This window comes from Panthera onca, chromosome A2, assembly GCF_046562875.1.
Source record: "Panthera onca isolate mPanOnc1 chromosome A2, mPanOnc1 haplotype 2, whole genome shotgun sequence".
Lineage (NCBI taxonomy): Eukaryota > Metazoa > Chordata > Mammalia > Carnivora > Felidae > Panthera > Panthera onca.
In genome coordinates this window covers 98,228,406-98,240,898 of record NC_138340.1, presented here as the reverse complement: position 1 = coordinate 98,240,898, position 12,493 = coordinate 98,228,406, and the positions used below count along the sequence as shown (strand labels likewise).

Genomic DNA, 12,493 nt, shown 5'->3' with positions numbered 1-12,493 from the left:
TGAAATACGCTGCAAATACCTTTGGCCCAATCCGTAGCTTGTCCTTTCACATTTCTCTGAAAAATGGTATTTTGAGGAAAAAAAAATTTTAAAACTATAATCACATTTGTAATTTCAGCTTTGTATTAGGTATTTCTGTGTTTTCTTTCAGGACTCCCTTTCTGCCTCAAAGTTATACAAACATTCTATATTTTCTTCTACAAGTTTTAACATTTTGCTTTTCTGCATTTAGTTATCTACCCAGCTATTTTTTTTATTTAAGTTTATTTATTAATTTTTGAAAGACACAGAAAGAGAGAATGGGAGGGGTGGACAGAGGGAGAGAGAGGATCCTAAGCAGGCTCTGTGCTGATCAGTATGGAGCTCGACACAGGGCTCTATCCCACAAACTGTGAGATCACGACCTTAGCTAAAATTGACAGTCAGACACTTAACTGATGGAGCCGCCCAGGCAGCCCTGGAAATTAATGTTTATTATAATATGTGTTAGCAATCTATTTTTATTTTTTCCAAGTGTTATAAACAATCTGCTTAACAACATTTAGTAAGAGTTCACTTTTTCTCCATTGATTGTAGTGCTACGTCTGTCAGGGTTTCAAATGTGTATCAACATGTTTTGGGTTTTCTATTAGTTTCTACTCATCTGTTTGTCTATCTCTGCATACTCCATTGCTTCATAATAAGTTTTGACATTTCATAGGACAATTCCCTCTACTTAGTTCATTGTCCTCAAATTTTTCTGAACTATTCTTGAGCTTTTTCTCTTCATAATTAATTTTGGACTTACTGGACAAGTTCTATAAAAACACTCGTTGAAGTTTGAATAAAATCATACTGATTTTTAGATTACTTCAGGGAAAACTAACATCTTTATCATATTGACTCTTCCCATAAATAAAACTTGTCTATATAATTACTCTGGGCACGTGTTGGTTGTATCATGTGTTGCTGCCATGTGTTAAGTTATTTAAAGCTTGAAAACAAGGGCAAAAAGGAGAGCAACCTATCTTTTTTATGTGATGTAGTGCATTATTTAACAGGTCCAACCAAGGATAATTTGGGGGAATGTATTTTAATTGATCCACTGTTTAAAATTGATTAAAATCCTGGATATACTTAAGTTGTATGTTAATTTGTAGATTTTTGTCCTGAATAAACTCAGATACTTTTCTTCTGTTAAAAAGATAATCTCATAGGCCATGGTTTATTTCCCTGTAGAATATTAACTAGTTTTATGTCTAACTTAGCAATGTTACTTTATTAATGTTCTAATACTACTTTATTAAGTAATATTGCCTTGAACTATGTTCTTCTAAAATGTCCTTTGAATCACATTTACCATCTCACTGGTTCTCTCATTAATTAGTGAGTTTAGTAAAGTCTAATACATGTTCATTTTATATGTACCAAAGTCATTTTTTAACTCTCTGAATATTAGCCTACAATAGCTTTGGAGGTTCCACCAAGATGCCACAGTGGATTCACAAAGCCAATTCAACTGTCATCACAGAAATGCACTTCATGGGCTGTTTAAGCCCAGGCACCTATTTGCTTGGTCTCCACAGTGATTCCAAAGCAGCAATAATGCGCTATGTTTGTTAACATGGTTTTTTTCTAACTTAGTACTTTTGAATTTTTTCTGGTTTTGGTCATTTTGGTTCTGCATCTAGTTTGCACTAGACAGCAACAACAATAAATAATTCCCCACTGGTAGCAGTAATGAGTACCACTGTAATTTTATAATCTGACTTCTTGAGACGGCTATCAGGATTCTGGGGATCTATTATCTCTTGTGGGAGATGGTAAAGAATTTGAGTTGCTCTCCTTTAATTTGTTTTTTGACTATTTGTGGGCTTAGGCTATTTCATATAAAATTTCATGGACACTAGAAAGGAAAATAGCCTTTTGAAATCCTGACTGGTGAGTTTTTATGTTTCTTTGATTACTTAAAGCTATTTCTGAGGTTGCAGAACTGAAGTTACATATTCTCTGTGTTCCTGTAATTGAGAAAAGCCGTTATCTCTCACCGTGTGTGCGTGAAATATGTTCCTGACATAGAAGGGTATTAATAAATTAAATTATAAAGTCTTGGAATTGAAAGGAAGGATAATCTGGTTCATAGAGGATAGTAAGCACTTTCAGAAATCTTCTCTTCTAGTATCTAACAAAGAAAAAAAATCTTTAGAGATTCTTCTAGAAGCTCAGAAAAATTTTTATAGAGAGCCCAGTTCACGTAATAAAAGTGAATCTTTAGACAAATAAGAATAACTTAATAATTTTTGCTTAAAATACATACCTATGTTTTCTCCATGATTTTGTAAAGGTGTGTGTTTGTATTTTCCAAATAAAGAGACTAGTTAATCTGAACTTCCTAATATTCTGATATGGATACACCAGGCACCATGTACATTATCCCTACATAAAGTTTCACAAGCATAAAAAAATTGTGTTTAAACTGAACCATAATTCTGACTTTTATATCAATAGTAATTATGTTTTAAAAGTATCAGCTTAAAACATGATTTCCAAGATTCTTAGTGATCTCCAAAACCTTAGTCATAAAGCATAGCTTTTAATATAAACAACTCTGCTTCTATCAAAATGTTATAGGGTGGCTCAGTCGGTTAAGTGTCCGACTCCTGGTTTCGGCTCAGGTCATGATCTCATGGTTCGTGAGTTCGAGCCTCTGTGCTGACAGCATGAAGCCTTCTTAGGATTCTCTCTCTCCCCCCCCTCTATCTCTGCTCCTCTCTCTCAAATAAATATTCTTAAAAAAATAAAATGTTATAAAGTTACTATAGCTTTGCATCGTATTCATGAATGTGTTTATCTTTACACTTCAAGAAGATGTAAAAATAGTGCGTGTGGCTGCAGAAATTATGGCTGCTAGTCTGGTATTGTTTGTGTATGATAGGCAATTATTATCAAGTTCTTATCTACTTGCAAAGGTTGTTAACCAGAAGCTGGTTAAGTAAACTGTCAATTAAATGTAATATGGATAATTGATGCTATGCCAGCAGCAACAGTGATAGAAAAAATATAATTGTGTAGGTGAAGTAATGGGAAGAATTTCTTTTGAAAGGAAGGACAGACAGTAGGTTAGCCCGTTCTAGAATATGAGAGAGCATAATGAAGACCAAAAATTGAGTGTGTATAGCAAGTTGAAGAAGGTTTGAAGAAGTGATTTTTATTTGCTTAGGTTTCTACCATCTGAGGCCAAAAAGAAGCTACAGAATGAGCTGAATTTTTTCTGCAATGCATTCAGTTTTGAAGTTATTCATAATATAATTTAGAAGAAAAGAGTAAAATTCTTTTACTACTACGGTTACACAGAGTGAATCAGTTCCGATTTTCATGATATCCCTTCATATATTTGAAAACTGCTATTGTATTCCTCCATTAGGAGTAAGGATGAGAAGAGAATGACATAGAAAAGAAAGATTAAAATCAGGAAGACAGTTAAGAAGTCATGTGCAATTTGTAAAAAGCTTGAAATGATAACAGCACAAAATTATGAATGAGAGTTCTTTTTACTTCATATCCTCACCAGCATTTGATGCTGTTAGTGTTTTGGATTTGGGCCATTCTAATACGTATGTAGTGGTATCTCATCATTGTTTTAATTTGCAATACTCATATTGGGAGAAAACATTTATATATCATATATCTGATATGGGGCTTATATCTACAGTATTATAAATAATAGTTATAACCCAATAAGTGAAAGACAACCTAATTTAAAACTAAGTCAGGAAAAGACAAATATCATATGATCTCACTTATATGTAGACACTAGAATCCAAAACCAACAAACAAACCAAAAACAAAGCTCACATATACAGAAAACAGATTGGTGGTTGCCAGAAGGTAGGGGGGGTGAGAAGTGGGGGTGGATGGAATGGATGAAGGGGTCAAAAGGTACAAACCTCCAGCTACAAAATAAATAAGTCATGGGGATGTAACATATAGCATGGGGACTATAGTTAATAATACTGTATTGCATGTTTGAAAGATGTTATGTAAAGTGTACCTTAAAAGTCCTCATCACAAGGAAAAAAAAATAATTTGTGACTATGTATAGTGATGGATGTTAACTAGACTTACTGTGGTATTCATTTCACAACATATACAAATCATTATGTTATACACCTGAAATATAATGTTATACGTCAAGTATATCTTAAGAGGAAAAAAAAGTGGGCAAAGGATCTGAATAGGCATTTCTCTAAAGTAGACACCCAAATGGCCAATAAGCACATGGAAAAGATGCTCAACATCAACAGCCATTAGGGAAATGCAAATCAAAACTAAAATAAGATACCTCTTCACACCCCCACTCAGAGATGGTTATGCCAAAATACAGATAATAACAAGTGTTCATGAGGATGTGCAGAAATTGTAACCCTCATGCATTATCAGAGGCAATATAACATGGTGCATGCAGCTACTTTGGAAAATCATCCAGAAGTTCCTTAAAAGGTTAAACCTAGAGTTATCACATGACCCAGAAATTCCTCTCCTAGGTATATACCCAAGAAAAATGAAAACATGTCCACACAAAAATCTGTACATGAATGTTCAAACCAGTATTCAAAATAGCCAAAAAGAAGAAACAACCCAAATATCCATCAACTGACGTCAGAATAAACAAAATGTGGTATATCCATTCAATAGACTATTATTTGGAAATATAAAGGAATTAAATGTGATACATGATACAACATGGATGAACCTTGAAAACACCATACTGGTGAAAAAAAGCCAGTCACAAGAACTACGTATTGTAGGATTCCATTTATATGGAATGTCCAGAAAAGTCAAATATCTACAGACAGAAAGTAGATCAGTGCCTAAAGTGGGGGTAAGGGAGGGAGCTGGGAGAAAAGGAAAGTGATTGTTAATGGACATGGGGTTTCTTTCTGGAGTGGTCAAAATGTGCTACAATTAATTGAGGTAATAGTTACACACATCTTGAATATTCTGGAAATGACTGAATTCTATAATTAAATAAGTGATGACATGTGAATTACATCTCAATACAAATGTTAAACATTAATCTTAAAGAACAACTTTATCCAAAGCACTACCAGCTTCATCATGCTAATAAAATATATTTCTAAATCACTTAGTGTAGCTGTCAAGTTTCTTCAGCATTGGGTCTTAAACTAATTCTGACATTTTTATCCCACATTATCCTTCTTGACATTTAAACTTTTATCACTCTGTCCCCCATCTGCCTCTACCCCCTTTCCCATTTCACCATGCACAAGACTGGATTACTGTATGCATAAGACATAGGAAGTGTTCGTATTTAAGAATCTTTGGTTGACTATTGTGCTAGAGGGTGGGTTCATTAAAAATTAATTAATAGACTAAATATTACAGCGAATTAAAAATTCTAGTATGCAGCATGTATCTCCCTTTTTCCCATTTGATCCATGTGGTTAAGTCCATTACTCTTTTCTCCCATAGAGCAGGTCCAGGATCACTTTTTCCTTTTGTTAATCATTCTTCTCAGGACTTTAGAAAAGCATGCTCCTCTTTAGTTCTCCCGAGCTTACTCTCTCCTCCCCGTAAGTGGAAAGATGGATGCATCCACAACTATCTCTCCCTACTCTCATTCCTTCTCTTCCTTCTACAAAGCAGGGAGAACATGGGATTTGCTCAGACGTTCTTTACCCATTTTAACCATCCTTCATACTTTTTGCCCATATAGCCTCTTTCTACTCTTCCTCTAGGTCTAAGGAAGCATTGTGGTGGTAACATTATAGACTTGTCTTAGGGGGAAAAAAAAGAAACAAAAACAAAAACAATAAAGTCCTTTAGCCAACTCTAGACTCACCTACCTTAAACACTCTGCCAGATTAATTTACTCATGATGAGGTTGTGAGTCATGACTTTGTGTTATTTGTTTCATATTTTCCTTTATGTAGTGTACACATAAAACTGAACTAGAGCTCCCACCTGAGGGAGTTAGGAGAATTGAAATTCAGCCTTTATGCTAGCTGTCAAGCCATGCATCCATAAGGTGGCATACTTCTGTGAGAGGTGCATTTTTCACGTTTGCACAAAAGTACAGTATGAGGTAGTAGTAGTCCTACCATACTGGACAGGATAGTCTAGAGCACCAGTTCCTAGGCTGCCTGACTGCAACAGAATAAAATGGAGGAACATGGAAAATGACAGATTCCTGGAGTTGCACCTCCTCTAAAATTCTTGTTCATAAGACGTGGAGTAAAGCACAGGATAGACATTTGAGCTGTTTCCTGATTCTGTCTATTAGGACTAAAATTGTCATTCACACACAAGTTTTTACATAAATATATGCTTTCATTTCTCTTGGAAAATACCAAAGAGTTTAACTGCTGAATTGAAAGGTTAAGTATCTGTTTAACATTAAAAGAACTGCCAAACTATTGTCCTAAGTGGCAGTAAAATTTTACATTCCCACCAGTCACGTACAAGTATTCCATTACTCAACATCCTTGCCAACATTTTATATTGTCAGTGTTCTTCAGCCATTCTAGCAGGTGTGCAGTGGTATCTCAATGCAGTTTTAATCTGCATTCACCAGTGACTAATGATGTTGAACATATTTTCATGTGCTGCTGGCCATTCATATATCCTCCTCTGTGAAACAGCTATCAAAAAATCTTTCGTCCATATTTTTTAAATTGGGTTGTTGTTACGGAGTTGTAAATGCTCTTCACATTCTGGATACAAGCCCTTGTATATATGTTTTGCAAATATATTGTCCTTGTCTATACTTTCTCTTTTCATTTCAAAACTGTGCCTCTCAAAGTATAAAAGTTGTGATTTTAATGAAGTTCAACGTGTCAGTTTTTTTCTTTGATGGTCCATGTTTTGTGACCTGTTAAATGTGACAATACAAAGATTTTCACCTATGCATTCTTTTTATAGGTTTCATTGTTTAAACTCTTAGGTCTAGACCTATGATTAATTTTGGCTAATTAATTAATCCAACGTAATTAATTATGGTATGGTAACATTTGTGGCTCAGTTTTTTTCCCCATATGGATATCTAATTCTTGTACTGCTATTTGTAGAAAAATATTATATATTTTAGCACTGAGTTATCATGGTACTTATACTGAAAGTCAACTGACTCTATGTCTCAATCCTTTTTTTATTGTTTTCTAAATGTTTATTTATTTTGAGAGTGAGAGAGCTAGCAGGGAAGGGGCAGAGATAGAGGGAGAGACAGAGAGAGAATCCCAAGCAGGCTCTGCTTCTCCCAAGCAGGTCAGCACAAAGCCCGATGTGGGGCTCAAACACATGAACCATGAGGTCACGATCTGAGCTGGTATCAGACTCAGATACTCAATGAACTGAGCTACCCAGGTGCCCCTATATGTCTCCATCTATTCCTTACTTTCTATTCTATTCCATATATTGCTATTTTTATATATTTATTAGATATTAAATATTTCTATTTTATACCAATATTACTTAGTCTTGGATACTGAGGCTCTATAATCAATCTTGTCAAATTGGGTAAGGTCAGTCTCTAACTTTATTCTTTTTCAGAACTTTTATTCTAGGTACCTTGCCTTTCCTATGCATTTTGGAAACAGCTAATCAATTTCTTTAAAAAAAATCCTGCTGGGATTTTAATTGAGATTTATTTGAATCTACAGATGAATATGAGGCCATGTGACATCTTAACAATATTGAGAATACTGTTATAAAAATTGTCACATCTCTATTTGTTTACCTAATCTTAGTAACATATTACCAACAACTAGTATGAACTCAGCTATATTTTCATTTTTAAACAACACCCTCACAAAAATAATAACTGTAAGGCAAGCCATACCCTGAGAAGACTGTACATATTCCTCCCTTTGTATCTTTTACACATTTGTCCATATATCCCTTCTCTGCCCTCTCGAAAGCCTTCTTCTAAAGGCCCAGTTCAAATATTAACTTCTCCTTCGGCATTAACCTGTTTACTCGAGCCTAGCGGTCTTTTTCTATCCTTTGAACCTCTCCTACACCTTACGTTTTACGCCTTCACCTAATGTTACATGTTTTCAGATAATTGTTTAATATTTCTTGAGGTATAAGGTCTCCCTGAGCAGATAAATTGCAAACTTCTTGCGTCTTACATCTGAGCCTGGAGCAGTAATTATGTACTGCTAATCCTATTAAGCCAGTTTTGGAGAATAAAGGAAAAGAAAGAACTCCTGTTACATGCAGTTTTATTCTCTGGATGGGACAAAGTTAAATGTCCATTTTTAAGATAACATTTTTTATACACTGCTGTTGATAAGACCCAAAAGATGCAAATGTTCCACTTACTGGCTCCCTTCCCATTATTCTGTTTATGCCATTCCCTTTTCTGTGGCAACATCTTCTCTTGGCCATTTGTTATTTAAATATTTTTCTAGAAAACATCCTTCCTGATTAAATGTTACTTAATCTAAGTATCATTTTTTTTAACTTTCTACCTTTGTGCATGTGTATACATAATTTGTGTAACATGACTTAACGTTTCCTTGTGTTATTTTATAAAAGTTAACTTGTGTAGGGATGTGTTGAGGGTGGGGACTTTGTTTTATAAGTTGATTCTAAACTACTTTAATGGCTAAAACTATGACTTTATTTCTTCTTAACCTTTGCATAAAATAAAGCATAATGCTATGGAAACAATTGCTCAATACATGCTTTGATGACAACAGTTCCTCAATGTTTCTGAGTGACCAACGACTACAGTTGTACAAGTACAGCAGTTCTCCAAGAACCTTTCATGGCAGTTCAAGTGCCTGATTTACTAGTATCTATGGAAGATAAAGGCAAGAAGAAAATTCTTTTTCTTTCCAATATTTAAAGTAGCTTTGCGCAGTGGCAGTATCATAGTCAATGAGGTTTATCCGAGGTGTGATTATTGCTAATTCAAATATTTAAAGTATACTTCGTATTTTGAAAAACCAAATTAAAGTTGAATTATAGAATCTGAAAGATGAACACAGTTGGCCTTCCAGAAAAAATAAAGTAAAGCTAAAAAGCTCAAATTCTCAAAAGGAAAATCATTGTTATATTTTTATAAAATGAAAAGATGATAACATGACTTTAATTAGGCAAGAGCATTTGATAAGAAGGATATTTTAAGAAAAGACACAAGTTTAAGGATGACTGAAAGGAGTAATAAATAAAGGACTGCAAAATTTTAAAACGGGTTTTCTTTTTAAGCTAGTATGTACAGGACTGGCATCTACTGGTGAGGGGAAATAAAAGGAAAAGCAAATATAGGTTTTTACATCGTCAATAGACAGAGTAATCACAGGTGAAAGAAAATCAGGGTGATGATTATCTTAATGGACAAGAATAAAAGGAGTACAAGCAAGGTCAAAGAAATTTCTGAAAGTACACATGCTTGTACAGAATAATTTAGATAAAATGCAATGAAACAAATACAATTAAAGGGACATTTCTAAGTAGTCTAATCAGAAGGAAGATAGCACAAGTGCTAGAAAAATATAAGTAGAGAAAATAATATGCCTGCTTCATTGATTTGATTGATTCATTCAGTCAGTAATTTAGTAAGAGTGAGTCAATCTTGACTGTATTCCAAGAACAATGAGAGTTATTGGGATACAAATCTGATTGAAGTATGGGGCTTGTGTGAGAATATCACACACACACACACACACACACACACACACACACACACACGTATGCCAGTACAGGGGTATGTGTGTATGCTGCAGAGACTGGAGACCTGGAGTGTGCTAAGCTACACAAAAATTACAGTAAGTGTGCTAAGAAAGGTATAAAAAATAGATTGATATTAAGAGGAGAGGGCTATTGACTTTGTGAGGTGAAGGTCAAGTGGAACCAGAGCAAAGAAAAAAGCTGAGAATAGATGGATTCACAATGAAGGCATGGTGTTCTTGCAAATAAGCCAAGAAAGTCACCAGCCATATACAATGCTATCAAAATAAACAAACAGAGATGTGACCCCCCACAAAAACTAGAGACTACTGGAAATTACCTTTAGGAAAAGTAACAGAACAAACATTAAAAACTGAAGTTATAAGGAAATTTGACCAAAAAAGACTGAACACTAGAAGTGGAATCAATCCATTCATGCACAGGTTTGAGTGCTTATCAAAAGTCTAGTACCAGTATGTTGCATGTGGTCCCTGCTCTCAATGATTTAACAATGAATCTATGGATACACACTCAATACACATGATATGATGACAAACAAACATAAATGGATGTACTACAGACCATTATATTCACGTGTACAGAGGCCAAGAGTTCAGCTGGTCTCAACCAGTGACGTTTAAATGGTTTCAGTGATGAACAGGACACTAAGTTTAACCCTGAAGTAAAAGACAATGAATGTTGAGAAAAACAGGACTTGGGGAAGGGTGAAGAGTATAAAAGGAAGTATGGAAGTAAGAAAAGAATCTGGGTCTCAGAGTTGCTGAGACCAAAATTTCAATCCTAAAGTTCTCACTTACTGATAATCTAAAAGTCCCCAATGCTGTTTCCCCCTCTGTATGTTGTTTTAGGAATATTTTTTAAATTTGTGAGATGTAAAGAAATAGAAAAAGGAACTACTGGAAGATAGAAAAAGAAAAGAGCTAGAAAGCAGATGGCAGGCTGGGAGTGAAAGTTTCTACAAAGTAGTCCTGGAAAGAGAGAAAGAAACCTGAGGTGAAGTAAATCCAGACCCACCCACCCTTCCTGCAAGTACTGTGGAAGTGAAGAATGAATGAAGGAGACTAAAGACTCAAGTTACAGCTCTCAGGCCCACATGGCAAACAATCCCCAATCTACTAAACTGGAAAAGCAATGAATTCTTGGGAAAAAAAGGTGATAGACTGGGGGATGGGAAATTAAATGCATATCACCATTTAAATGCATATCACCACCAACAGGATAAAACAAATTCACAAGCATTTTCCTAATGCTGGACGGATGGGGGTTGGAAAAAAGTATCCTATTTAAAAGTATATAGCATGCAAAATGTTAAATGTAAATGAATGGTACTGTACCTATTACAGCAAAACTTTATTTTTTATAGCAAAACTTTAAAATGTGTAACAGTCTCTTTATAATGCATTTTGATTGCTTTATTTTAGCAAAAGTTTATTTAGATGCTTTCATTCATTTACCTCAGCACACAGTTTTCTTAATCCATTTTCTATGAAACCTTAGGTTTCTTCAACTATGAATTCCTGAAAGAATTAATCCTTAGTTTAGATGAAGAAGGTTCACTATTACTACCATACTGATTGTAATGATTAGCAAAAATATGTGTGAAAGGGTTAGCAGAGTAATTGATGTATTATATGGCCTTAATACATTGTAGTTTCAGTAATTACTATTTTGACTAAGATGTGCAAGAAGGTTGGGGAAGGACACTGGTGCAGACAATAATGTAATCTTCCTGATTGAAGTAGAGAATTGAATATGCACTTAAATAACATTGGTATTCAATGTTAACAAGACCTTGGCCCCTGATTGGCAAAAAATAGAGAGCAACTATACATTATTGTTCGCAAAGGCTACAAAAAGTGATAATTGTAGAAAGAATAATCTTGGAACAAGGTGAGGATAAACTGGGAAAGATCAGCTAAATGAAGCCCCAGAAAATATGGCATAATAAGAGAAAGACCTGACACAGAGATATGGCACAAAGAATGAACACAAAAGAAGAATTTGAGGAACGATCCAAGGCAGGGAAATAAAAAATACAATAAGATATTATATAGGTAAAATAAATAAAACAATAAAGGATGACTAGAAAGGTTTACATCTAAAGTAATGAAAAATAGGGTCAGCACAGAAAAAATGGATTGTTCTTATCAAGGGAAAGGAAGGAAAAAAAGGAAAAGAGGAATTCAATTTATGTTAAGTTTGAGATGAAAACAAGATACAAGTGATATAATAAATAGGTTCTATATCCACCAAGATTGGGATATGAATTTGAAAGTAATTTCTATAGTCATGGAAAAAAATCAGTTCACCAACTGAATACAAAAATGAGTTCAAGAAGCTAATTTGGGAGAATTATAATATGGGGTGAAAAATATAAGGAAAAAGATCTATACAGCTGTCTGTCTGTCTCTCTCTCTTACACACACACACACACACACACCCCAACAAAAAACAAAACAAAACAAAACAAAAAACAAACCCAAGGATCTCATTAGAAATAAGTGATTATGATATGACACTGAAAAGTTTAAGAAGATTAGGTCTAAGAAAAGGTTACTGGATGTCTCAAACACCAGGTAAATAATTTTCAAAGCAGTAAATTGGACAGAAAATTAAGGGTATAAACTAAATACAGAATTTTACTGTGTTTTAGTTTAGAGTTGCTCTTTAATTCTGTTTATTGGACTTGACCGTTGTTAAGATTAGCACTGAAAGAACAGATGATAGCACGATTGTAAAAAATGTAACAGGGAAAAAGCAAATGGAAAATAATTTGCAGAAAAAAGATGTGTCTAGT

The 12,493-nt window shown here is 34.4% G+C and overlaps 1 protein-coding gene and 1 pseudogene across 17 annotated transcripts in view; one reads left to right on the top strand and one right to left on the bottom strand.

Annotated features, from left to right (window-relative positions):
• Positions 1-12,493, bottom strand: part of PPP1R9A (protein phosphatase 1 regulatory subunit 9A) — a 328,575-nt gene that overhangs the window by 133,167 nt on the left and 182,915 nt on the right. The window lies entirely within an intron of this gene.
• Positions 8,855-8,985, top strand: LOC132680024 (U4 spliceosomal RNA; annotated as a pseudogene).